Consider the following 11,648-nt stretch of genomic DNA (forward strand, 5'->3'; position numbering starts at 1 on the left):
TAGGGGTGGTGTTGTTGAATTTTCTCTGGGGCTATCTGTAATTTGGCTTGTTTTAATACTCCTTGTAAGGCTGCTAAGGCATCCAAGGCTTCAGATTCCAGTTGGGCCGCTATCAAGATATCATCTATGTAATGAATGAGATATATTTTGGGATACAGCTTTCTAACTGGTTTGATGGCAGCAGAAACGTACATTTGACACATGTTGGGACTATTGGCCATACCCTGAGGTAAGACTACCCATTGGTACCTCTTATAAGGCTCCTTAAAGTTTCCATATGGGACACTAAAAGCAAACCTATGAGAATCCTTAGGATGCAAAGGGCTGGTAAAAAAGCAATCCTTGAGGTCAGTCACTATCATATGCCAGTCCTTTGGAATGGCAACTGGAAGAGGCAATCTGGGTTGAGTACCCCCATTACTATCATGGAGAGATCGACTGCATGGAGGTCTTGCAACAACCTCCACTTACCAGACTTCTTTTTAATAACAAAAATAGGAGTATTCCAAGGTGACATAGAAGGTATTATATGGCCAGCAGCTAGTTGTTCTTGAACTACAGCATTAGCATCCTCCAGCTTTTCTTTAGAAAGGGGCCATTGTTCTACCCAAACAGGGTCATCTTTTCTCCATGTTATAGGAGGCTGCGTTACAATGGCTCCTGTGGAAAATTTCCTAACCCTGTTCTATCATAGGGACAACGAGTCTCTTGAGCTAAATCAGTTATGGGTTAAGCATTACCCTGAAGATGCTTTCCCAGGCTTTGGCCAGGGCAGTATCCCTGTTGCTGTAACATCTTTTGTACAGAGGGTGTAATTAAAACAGCTCCCATTCCCTCCAGAATATCTCTTCCCCATAAATTAACTGGAACATGATGTAAAACATAGGGCTGAAAAACTTCTGTATGCCCTTCAGGATCTCTCCAAGTTAAGAGCTGTACGCTCCGAAGGGGACCAGGATCCATCCCAATACCCTGCAGATGAGTATCACTTTGTTGCAATGACTAAACCTTAAGCCAAAAATTATGTGAAATTACAGAGGTATCAGCTCCAGTATCCAAAAGTCCTTTAAACTCTTTGCCATTGGTTGTGAGTGTCATGGTGGGGCAACTATTCATGGCAGCTACCCAAAAGGCTTCAGATTCTGTGGAACCAAACCATTGTCCTTCTCTTGTGTCTTTTAAGAAGGGGTGGAAGTTTTAAACTGAGGCAACAGGACAAGTTGAGCCACTTGGGAACCCTGAGGTATAACAAGGATACCCTTAGTGGTTTCCATCATTATTTTTATTTCTCCCATCGTATCTGGATTAAGGACTACTGGTATGACCTTGAGGCCTCTCATTAGAACATTACTGGAACCCAGCAGTAAGCCAATTGTTCCTGTGGGTAGGGGGCCTTTGACCCTTGTACCTATGGCTTGGAGACCCATCGGTGGAGTCAGTATGACTCTGGAGGAGGTACAGAGGTCCAGTCCTGCACTTGCTGCTGTACCTCTGATGATGTCTCTGATAGAAAGGGGTTTCTTTGTGGGATAAAATGTGCATGTCTCTGTGCGAGTGTCTGCAAGGCTCCATACACCCACTGTGTTGGGGCCTGGAGCAGACCCTGAGACCCGTTTCCCTGTAAAGGTCTACCTTGCTTGTCCATTTTAGAGTGGCACTCATTTGCCCAGTGATGTCCATGATTTACATCGAGGGCACAACCCAGGTTTGCCTGGCCCTGTGGGAGGCACTCTAGTGCCTTAACAGCCTTGGGTACATTCCTGCTTGAAATGCTCTTCTTGTTGTCATTGGAAACAGGTCTTAGGCCTAGCTCCACCGGAATATGCTTTCCCTTCTACAGTGGAAGCAAAGACTTGTCCCATGATATGTGTGGAGTTAATGTCCCGGGCAAATTTTTAAATAATCACCAACACTCTTGCTTTTATGTGGTCACAAGGCATCTTGACAGTATTTGTTAGCATTTTCAAGGGCCAATTGCTTGATAATAGGCATGGTTTCTTCTACATCCCCAAATATCTGACCAGCTAACTGCATAAGGCGATCTACAAATTCCTGAAATGGTTCAGAGGGCCCTTGAATTACCTTGGACAATTGTTCTCCTGCCCCATTGTTAGGTAAATATTTCCATGCCCGGTGGGCACAAGTAGCAATTTGAGCATACACAGCTGGGTCATAATGAATTTGAGCTTTCAAAGTGGCGTATTGCCCCATGCCTGCAAGCATATCTACATTCCTTTGAGGAAAGCGGGCTGCAGCATTCTGAGTGGCAGTTTGTATGCATTGCTCCTGATAATTGCTGCACCAAAGCAGGTAGTTGCTACTGGCAGAGACGGCCCAACACATTTGTTGCCAATCACTGGGTGTCAGGTATTGAGTATTAAGAGATTCAAAAATTGCTACAGTAAAAGGGGCATGAGGGCTATAAGCCATAACTGCATCTTTCAATTGTTTTATGTCCTTAAATTGAGGAGCCTCATGCTGTCTTTGAGCCTGTCCTGGATTATTGGGGTTAGGCACTTTTATCACAGGAAAAATAACTCCTTTTGGAGGTGCAGAGGCCTCAGGCAAAGAGAATTGACTCTGAAAATCAGGATTATATGGTGCGGGTCAATCCTTGTCTCTTTTACTATCTGTCCCACCCTCTATAGTCACTTTGTGTAAAGGCTGTTTCAAAGTCTTGATATCTGCTCTTAATAAACTTTCCTCACCCTCGGACTCCAAGGAGAAAGTGTCCATTGTATCTAAGCCTGTGACTTCAGAAATTCCTGTTCTTATACCTCATTTAAAGTTTCATTCAAGGCCCCTAACTGTTCTTTTATTTTTTCATTGGTACTATGTAGGGCATCTTGAACGAGGCGCCATAAAGAAAAGGTAGGTATAGGGACCTTTTCTGAGCCCTCCCTCTGTAACATCTGTTGTAAATCACTTTTTACCTGTCCAAGTCTTGTAAGTTTAATCTCCCCAATACCAGAAACCAGGGGCTGCTCTGTTCTATATTTTTAATAAATTCATTAGCTCTCTTATGTTTAATCCTGTTGCCCTGTTCCTTTAATAACTTAGTTAATTGGCCCACCATGATGGCAGCGGATGTAGTGGCATCCATTTTCCAATACACCCGTATCTTACCTTCCTTGGGTGCTGGCCAACTTCCTGGGGCAACCTGTCTGTATCCTCCCTTCTTTCTTGATCTTGGTGAAACCACCATTTGTAGCACCCGTACTGCAAATACCCTGACATATCGAGCGAGGGACAACGGGTTGAAGAATCACTCCAGACAGTGGATCATCCACTCTAAGAGAATGCTGTTTAATGAGGAGGGGCCAAGGACTTTTATAGAGTATAGAGGCAGGTGGAAAAATACAAGACAATGTAGATGGGAAGTCCCCAGGACAAGAGGAACCATGTAACCAACGTAACCAGGGTGCAAAACAGGAACTTGTGGTCAGCTCAGCAAGGCACAATGTTCACAACAGGAAGCTGCCAGGACAGAATAACAATTGCATACTGGCCAGGGCATGGCCCCAGGGGACCCAATCCTAACAGTTCCCAACAAAGATGGATGTGTTAACTTAGCTCTACTGACTAACAGCACTATGAAGTCTTTTTTGTGGTTATTAAGCTTGAGATTACTTATTAATAAATGTAAACGTAAGTTGTATATGTGCACTGTTCAAAATAAAAATTTACAAAAGCATAGGATAAAAGCACCATCTCCTTTGCTTTTAAGGTGATAGTATTTTACATTTGTTATTTGAGACTTCATACATGTACACAATGTGTTTGGATCACACCTGCTCCCTGTCCCCTACTCCGAAGCCCTCTGGGTTCCTCCCCATATCCCCCTCCCAACTTCTTATTTCTTTTCCTTAACCCTGAGCCTATTGATTCCCATATGTGCACTGGCATAGGGCATATTCCACCTACCAGGGTCAGCAACCTCAAAGAAAACCGACTCTCCCCTCCCCAGCATCCGTCATCTCACCAGCTGTCAACAGCCTCTCTCCCACCCATGCACGAATGACTGACCAGTCTGAGCTTGTGCAGATCTTGTGGAGGCAATTTCTACATTTCCTTTCTTTTCCTTTTTAAAAGCTTTTATTTTTTTTTAAAGAAAGGTCACAAATACTGCAAATATTTAATGAATATAGAAACATAAAAAGGAGAATATATGGTTTCTTCAAACTCAGCATCATATCTCACCCTAAACTTTCATTCCAAAAGATGCTTAGGAGTGAGTGCAGTAACTGTGAGAAACCCTGTATGTTCCTGGTCACAACACAAAACCTGAAGCCTGGGTCCTAATGTCCATCAGTCTTAGAGAGAGGTGGGACTTCACACACTGTGGGTTTTAATTTCCATCAATCTTATAGAGAAGCAGGACTTCACACACTGTGGGTCCTAATGTCCAACAGTCTTAGAGAGAGGCGGGACTCCACAAACTGTGGGTCCTAATGTTTATCAGTATTAGAGAAGAGAGATGGGACTTCCACACACTGTGGGTCCTAATGTCCATTGGTATTAGAGAAGAGAGGCGGGATTTCACATACTTTCTAAAAGTGAGCCCTCTTTTAAAATGTCACACACTGCTCTTAGAAGGCTAGGCAGGTGATCTGCCACTGAGGTCCACTTCCAGCCCCACCCCTTCATGCCCACAAGCATTACTTCCCTCTAGAAGTGCCACACTGTGACTTTAAGTCACTGACTTCATGTCTCATGATTCAACTGAAATTGACTTTAAGATCTGAAATTTTATTTCAATTAAAACACCCTGCTAGGATCAATCACTGTGAGCCATGTGCTTATCTGCCTGGCCACACATGATTTATCACCTCACTCCCCTTCACATCTAACCTCTGGAGCGCTAGTAAGATTCTCTCCTTTAAGACACAAGCCTCCTACCATTTTCACCAGCAAAGAAATTTCAGACACCTTCTGACTGAAACCCCAGTTGGTGTGGGAAACCTGCAGTCCATCTTTTCTTCTCTTGGATCAGTTCCACTTTCTCTTACAGGCAGTCATGTAGACAAGATGAGATACCTCTAAAGTTTGTTAGACAACTGAGTGGCACACAGGCCAAGATGCTTCTGAATTTATCTGCTATTCATAGGACACTGGCATTCAGAATAGCCACAGTGAGAACTTGAAAATTTATGTATAATGAGAGCACACTTGTGGAATTCCTGTGCAGCCCAGAAGACTGAGCTGAAGTGGTACAAAAAGTTTCTCTCGTTTCTTCCTTCCCTCCCACATTTATTTTCTGACTCTTTTGTTTCTATGGCATGGAAGTTCCTATCCAGGAGCCCTCTCTCAGCTTTGCTCTTGGTCATCTTCCTTGAATCTTCACTCACTCCTTGATTTTGGATCTTGTACCCATCCAAACACACACTGGAGCACCTTGAACTGTGGTTAAAGGCACAGGTTTGTTCTGGTTTCTGTTAAAGATTCAAGCCTGTCTCTGGTAACCTTTGGAAAATATACAAAAGTGAGTCTTTGAAAAGAACCCTTGGCTTAGATCATGTCAGCCATGTTGAGCTGCTATACAAGTTTCAAGGGCTGCTCTTGGAACCTTATACTGCCACCAAGCATCCTGATCCTAGCACAGCCCCTTGTGACTAGATGCTTACCTTAGGGAAGCTCTCCTGGCTGTCTGCAGCTACCAGCTCACCCACCAGTAGTACACCTTAGAAAACCACATCTATTTCCTTACTCATCTGATCAACTTCCCTTCTCAGCTCAGGCCAGCTGGCTTCCTACCCCTCCCTTCTTTGGGGGCCAGTACACCTCTAATACAAGTCTGAACACATCTGCCCTTTCAGCCCGCCCCCCCTTTCTCATAACCCCATCCAATCTCCTTCAGCTCTGATTCTTCTGGTAGGTACAAGTTCAGCCCACTCTATGGCTAAGTGAACATCTCTGGTATGATATGCTCTGAACAAAACTTTGACCCTCCAGCCCTTTTCTGGATGCTAATGGCTGCCATACAATTTGCTGAATCTAAATATCCCAGGGACCGCTGTACAGCCTTGCCACTGTAGCTCCCAAGCACAAATTAAGTCCTTCCATTTTTTCCTCTTTACTCCTGTTATTGTTACTCTGTACAGGGACTCTCTTTTGCTCATCTAGCTCAAATGAACATTTCTGATAGTCTCAGAAAGGCCCAACCACACATTTATTTTTGTTACTACTTTATAACTGTTAATTTTTCTACTGAGTGGTCTCTCAGCTCCTGAGATCATTGGAAATATGTGTTTTCCAAAAGTTGAGACCCAAAGGTTGAGAACCACTGATTTAGTTCTTTCTTCACAAGTAACAGCATCTCGCTCTTGTTGTTTATCTGCCCCGACTTCCTTCCTGCTGACCTTTGACCCTGTCTTGGAGCTCAAGAAACTTGCTATTTGACCTGGAATGTCTACTGATAGGTGGGTGTTCTATCTACCTCCTTGGTCTTGTATTAGTATATGCAATGTTGGGGATAGAAGAGGACTGTGCCTGTCAGGTAAGCTGAGTCACAGCCCTAGCTCTTTGCCCCTGTAACTGGCTGAGTATCTGATACACCAGACACTCTCTTTCATGTATATGTATATATACATGTGTATATATACATGTATACATACATACATGATATAGATGATGAAGGATTCTAATGGTAAGCCAACCCTGTAAGTGAGCTCGTGAGGACGCACACACACACACACACACACACACACACACACACACACACACACACATGAGGGGGGGTGTAAGACACTTTTCAAAAATGAGAGGGGGGTGGGGAGGTGGGAGAAGGAAAAGGGAAAGAAAGAGGAAGAGGGAGGACACTTTCCAAAAATAATAGTTTTAAATTCAGATATTACTAATGTTTTTTTAAAATTATATTGATGCTGAGTGCGGCAATCTAAAACTATTGTAAATGGACTAAGTTAACGCAGCGTCCTGGCTGAATCACATGTCCTTGGTCCTTTGTCTCATCTGAGTGACACTGTAAGGCATCTGTTCTGACTCCCTCAGATTTTATGTTTTACTTTCTCTATTTTCTTTCCTCATTTACTCCAACCCTAGGAAGCAATTTCTAAGATCTTTCTAGCTTGTATTAGTTCAAACTCCACCATCCTTAAATCCCTTCCTTAACCCAGACCTAGCCCTGACTGTTCGCTCCGATACCCCACCATTGCACATGCAACACTGACATCAAGCTACTGACACCAAGCCAATGGGGATGGCTGGAAAACACAGCCTTCTATGCTGAGGCCCACTGTCATCTCTGACCTGGGTTTCAGTTGCTTTCCCCTTCAAAAACCTGCAGTTTTCAGATTCACAATCTAGCGGCTATAAAAAATAAGTATTCTTCCGTAAAGAGTGTGTATGAGTGCTTGTTTGTGTGTTTGTGTACACTGAGGCCAGAAGTCAATGTCGGTGTTTTTTTCCGTCACATTCAGCACTATTTATCTTTAGATTTTCCCTTTTATTTACTTACTTTATTGTTGTGTGGTTGTGTATATGTGGGGCAGTGGTGTGGTGAGGGGCATGCATGTGGGCGGTCATGTAGAGGTCAGAAGGTAACTTGCCTGAATTGGTCCTCCTCAACCTTGTAGGTCCTGGGAATTAGACTTGGGTCATTAGGCTGGATGACTAATGCCTTTATCAATTGGGCTTCTTTGCTGATTCTTTTTATATTATTTTGGGAATCCCTTGTGATTTACTACTGTGACAAAATGAAGCACTCAGAAGTCAGCTGGGGGAAAATCCAACTACATCTGTAATTCATTCTGAGAAGGGAAAGGCACACACACACAAAAAGACTGCATTCATCATCAAAGGATGTTGCATGGCTGCAGAGAATTACTCAGGATTCTCCTTAAGAGAACACACTGTCTCACACTCAGCAGCATCTGCCTGTCTACTTCCTGTGGGAAAGCAAGCTGTTGATTTAAGGGTGGGACAGTATCAGTGACAACTGTCAGTCACAATTCTCTTCCCTATTGTTGAGGATGCTTCCAGCCCACTCGTAGTAAAAAGGCTTTGCAGCGGGAAGAGTACACATCTTCCAAGCTTTAAGAATCATTATAAAGTCCCATAACAGTATTGACAGGAAGTGCATGCTCATCATTGCCATAACAAAGAAGAGAGCTCTTAGGTGGCACTTGGAGAGTGGAGCTGCTGTTAATACTGTGTGCAAATAGCAGAAACCTTGCTTCTGAGTTTGAGATGTCATTTAAATAACTAAGTGTGTATTTATGGTTATGTCTGTTATTCATCTACAGTGCCCAGCTGTCTAGAACTGTTTAGTTTCACACGGTCCCCAAATCTGCACATCACCTGTCTACTCCTTCCTTCCCAAAGCTAGCTGCCTAGTCAATGTTTTATTTACCCTTTTAGAGACTTTCAGTGCACCGAGGAATTGTTTAAGTCATTCAATAATACCAATTTAACAATACAACACTTAATGTTAATACACCACTTAGTATTATTGTGTGTATTTAATACCATGATTTAATTATTTGACACTTCCTAGTAAGTAACCTTAACTGACCCCAATACTAACAGCAGGACTCACAAATGCCATTGCTATTTGCTCCTTCAGTCTGTTTTGATGAGTTCTTTCTGAGTCTGTATTCAGAGCTTTTCCTTGCTCAGCTCCATGGCCTTGCAGGATACCAGTGCACTATGCACCCCTGCACTGCTGCACTGTGCTCTGTGCACTGTGCACTGCTGCACTGCCACACTGTGCACTGTTGCACTGTACACTGCTGCATTGTGCATTGCTGCACTGCCATGGGCCCATACTCAAGTATTTCTTAAGCAATGCTTTGAGCAAGAACTTTGTACAATGTCACCGTTGTACATGTGTAAGGACATCCCTGGGATAAATCTGTGGGAGGAGGACAACTTTTCCTTAGAAAGATCAGAGCTCATTCAAAGCATGTGAACATCTCTGATTTCTCATAGCCATTTCCAAATTTCTATGCTGGGAAGTTGCATTAATTTATAATGTGTAGGAGATTTATCTGTCTTTCTCACATTTTTGACAAAAGTCTTTGGGTGTCTCTAATTTAGTAAGACAATAGTAGTATTAAAATCATTTTCCTTTGAAGTACAGCATATTTTCTTATTTTAAAGAGCCATTTATTGCTCTTTTAAAATGAATATCTACTAAATTCTTTGGTGTATGTATGTATTTTTCTCAGTTATTTCTAGGAGTATCTTATATTTTGGGACATGCATTGTAAGTATTTCTCCCACTTGTCACTAGCCTTTCCCTTTATTATATTTTGGCTAAAAAGGAACTTACCTAAAATATAAAACTCATTCATAATATTCATAAAAACTTATTTTATGTTCTTTGGGGATGTTTCAGGATTAGGAAGTTTTAACTTGAGCACTTTATACATTAATTATTTAATTTAAAAATCTGACCATTTAGTCATTTAGAATTTCATAGTGTTAGTTTCTGAGGCAGTTTTCTTCCTCAGGCAGCTACTTACACCAATTTTTATCTTAATTTTTAATCTGATAGCTATAGAGACAAATATTTCTCCAAAATTTTGAGGATAGTTTAGATAAAGAAGGTAACTCTGATGTAGGTTGCCTCCTCTTAGCTGGAGCTGTTGAAGCTCACATGTGCTATGGAGCTTTCTGGTCTACCCACTCTACCTATGCTGAAGCGTACATTTACATTTTTTCACTAGAAAATATAACTCTGAACCAAGGATTTTTGTGGTTAAGTCATGTTTCATAGTCCTTAATTATGTATGCATAAACTGGTGGCAGAGTCATTTGGCCAGTAGGTCTGCTGGTTTATGTCATTGTTGTTGCTATAGTGTTGTTCTGTGGAGACACGACTGTCTCACAGCACTGTCCAGAGGCCACTTCCACACCAGGTGCTCAGTGCTGCTCTTCCAATTGGTAACTGTAAAGTGTACTGTGAAGTGAGCTCACCTGTATTTAATGATCTTAAGGTACAGTTACTGGCAGAGTTATGACTCTCTTTCTGACAGCTGTCCCTAGTCTGCTCTTGGTTGTTGTAAAGTCTGGGGAAATGGTCCGTGCAGGATGGAGTCAATCTTTGGCATCCGGATTCGCTGTCTTAAGCCCCCACTTTACCTTTCACATTTCCAGCAGACATAAAGAAGCTACACTGTGAAAATCAAAACGTGCTGCTTTACTTGCTGACCAACCTCCCCAATCTAACGCATGAAATCACGGCTCACTCTGTCCACACTTCTCTCTTATACAGAAGTGCAGGCCTCACTTCTGCCTTTTATCTTTATGAGTCCACATTAAAACTTTCTGCTGTTTCTTAAGTCCTGAGTCTTGGGTGCATTTTCTAATTCTTTTCTTTTCAATTTCATTGATTCATGTTTTTTGCTTTCTTTCCTTCTGCTTTTGTTTGGTTTACTTCTAGGCTCTGTAACATGCCATTAACTCTTCCTACACTCATCTTATACTTTCTTAAGGTCATAGAAGTTTTTTGAGACAAAAGCAGTTAGTAGGATATCAATCTTTGTCTTCTTAAAATATAATTATAAAAGTGCTCACGCTTTGCATTTTCTAGAACATGGTAAGGCACTGACCACATAGCATGAGTATTTCTATACACTGCTGCAATTACCTGCGGAAGCCTCAATATATTTTTGTTTTCTTTGACTTACACTATTTACAAAATGTTTCTATTAGATTTGTTTTAAAAAGTGGTTGCCTTTACTTTTTTGTGTCTACTGTTAATATCTATTTTTATCGCATCAAGAGTGATAAAAAAAAAAAAGAGGCCATGAATTTGAAGGAGAGTAAGAATGGGTATGTGCAAGAGTTTGGAGGTGGAAAAGGGAAAAGAGAAATGCTGTTATTAGAACACAATCTCAAAAACAATCAAAAATATCTGAGGATATCGTTGTATTCTATTACCATTTTAGAATAGGTAATTTTTATAATTATCTCTATCTCTTTCCTCCTGGGGATGACAGAATGGTAGATGTTCTGGTCAAATGTCAAAGCATACAAGGAAGGGGAAATGGGACAGAAGTGTTAGAAAGAAGTGTTAACTGAAACATGTCCGTGTCTGTATCATGCACTCCACCACCACAGTCTGGTTCCTTGACAACGTGTAGGATATGCTGTGCTGCCCTTTGCAGATGATTGCCTAATCATGAGAAGAAAAAAAATAAAAAGGAAAAACTCATTTAACTCTCATCATAGCAACTGGCCACACTTCTGTTACAGTTCTGAGTCACCTCTCTGCCAGGAAAACCCAGCATCTTCTCAGTGGTCATATCCTGTCTCCATTCTCTGCTGTAACATCCAGAGGAGCTAAAAGGGTTAACTTTGAGAAGCTTTATCACATACTCTATGAGGTGTAAAAAAATCAGTTATTTTATTTGCAACACTGGATTTCATTGTCAGAAAAATATATACATCCTTCCTACTACCAAACTTAAGTGACAGAACTTTAAGACTAACTATAGTGATTTTTTAAAAAAAAATTTAAAGCTTTCTTCATACAAGAGGTAGATTAATAAGAATTTGTCACATTGCTTCAGCTGCATTACAGTGATTGTAAGCACAGTAAAAGCTCACTGAAAACACAATTACCACTATTGATATCCCCTTGCAACTCCTGTGGTGCTGCTGAATGAATGTGTTCCATACCTTGA

Source organism: Acomys minous (genome assembly GCF_964271855.1).
Source record: "Acomys minous genome assembly, chromosome: 11".
In the NCBI taxonomy this organism is placed as follows: Eukaryota; Metazoa; Chordata; class Mammalia; order Rodentia; family Muridae; genus Acomys; species Acomys minous.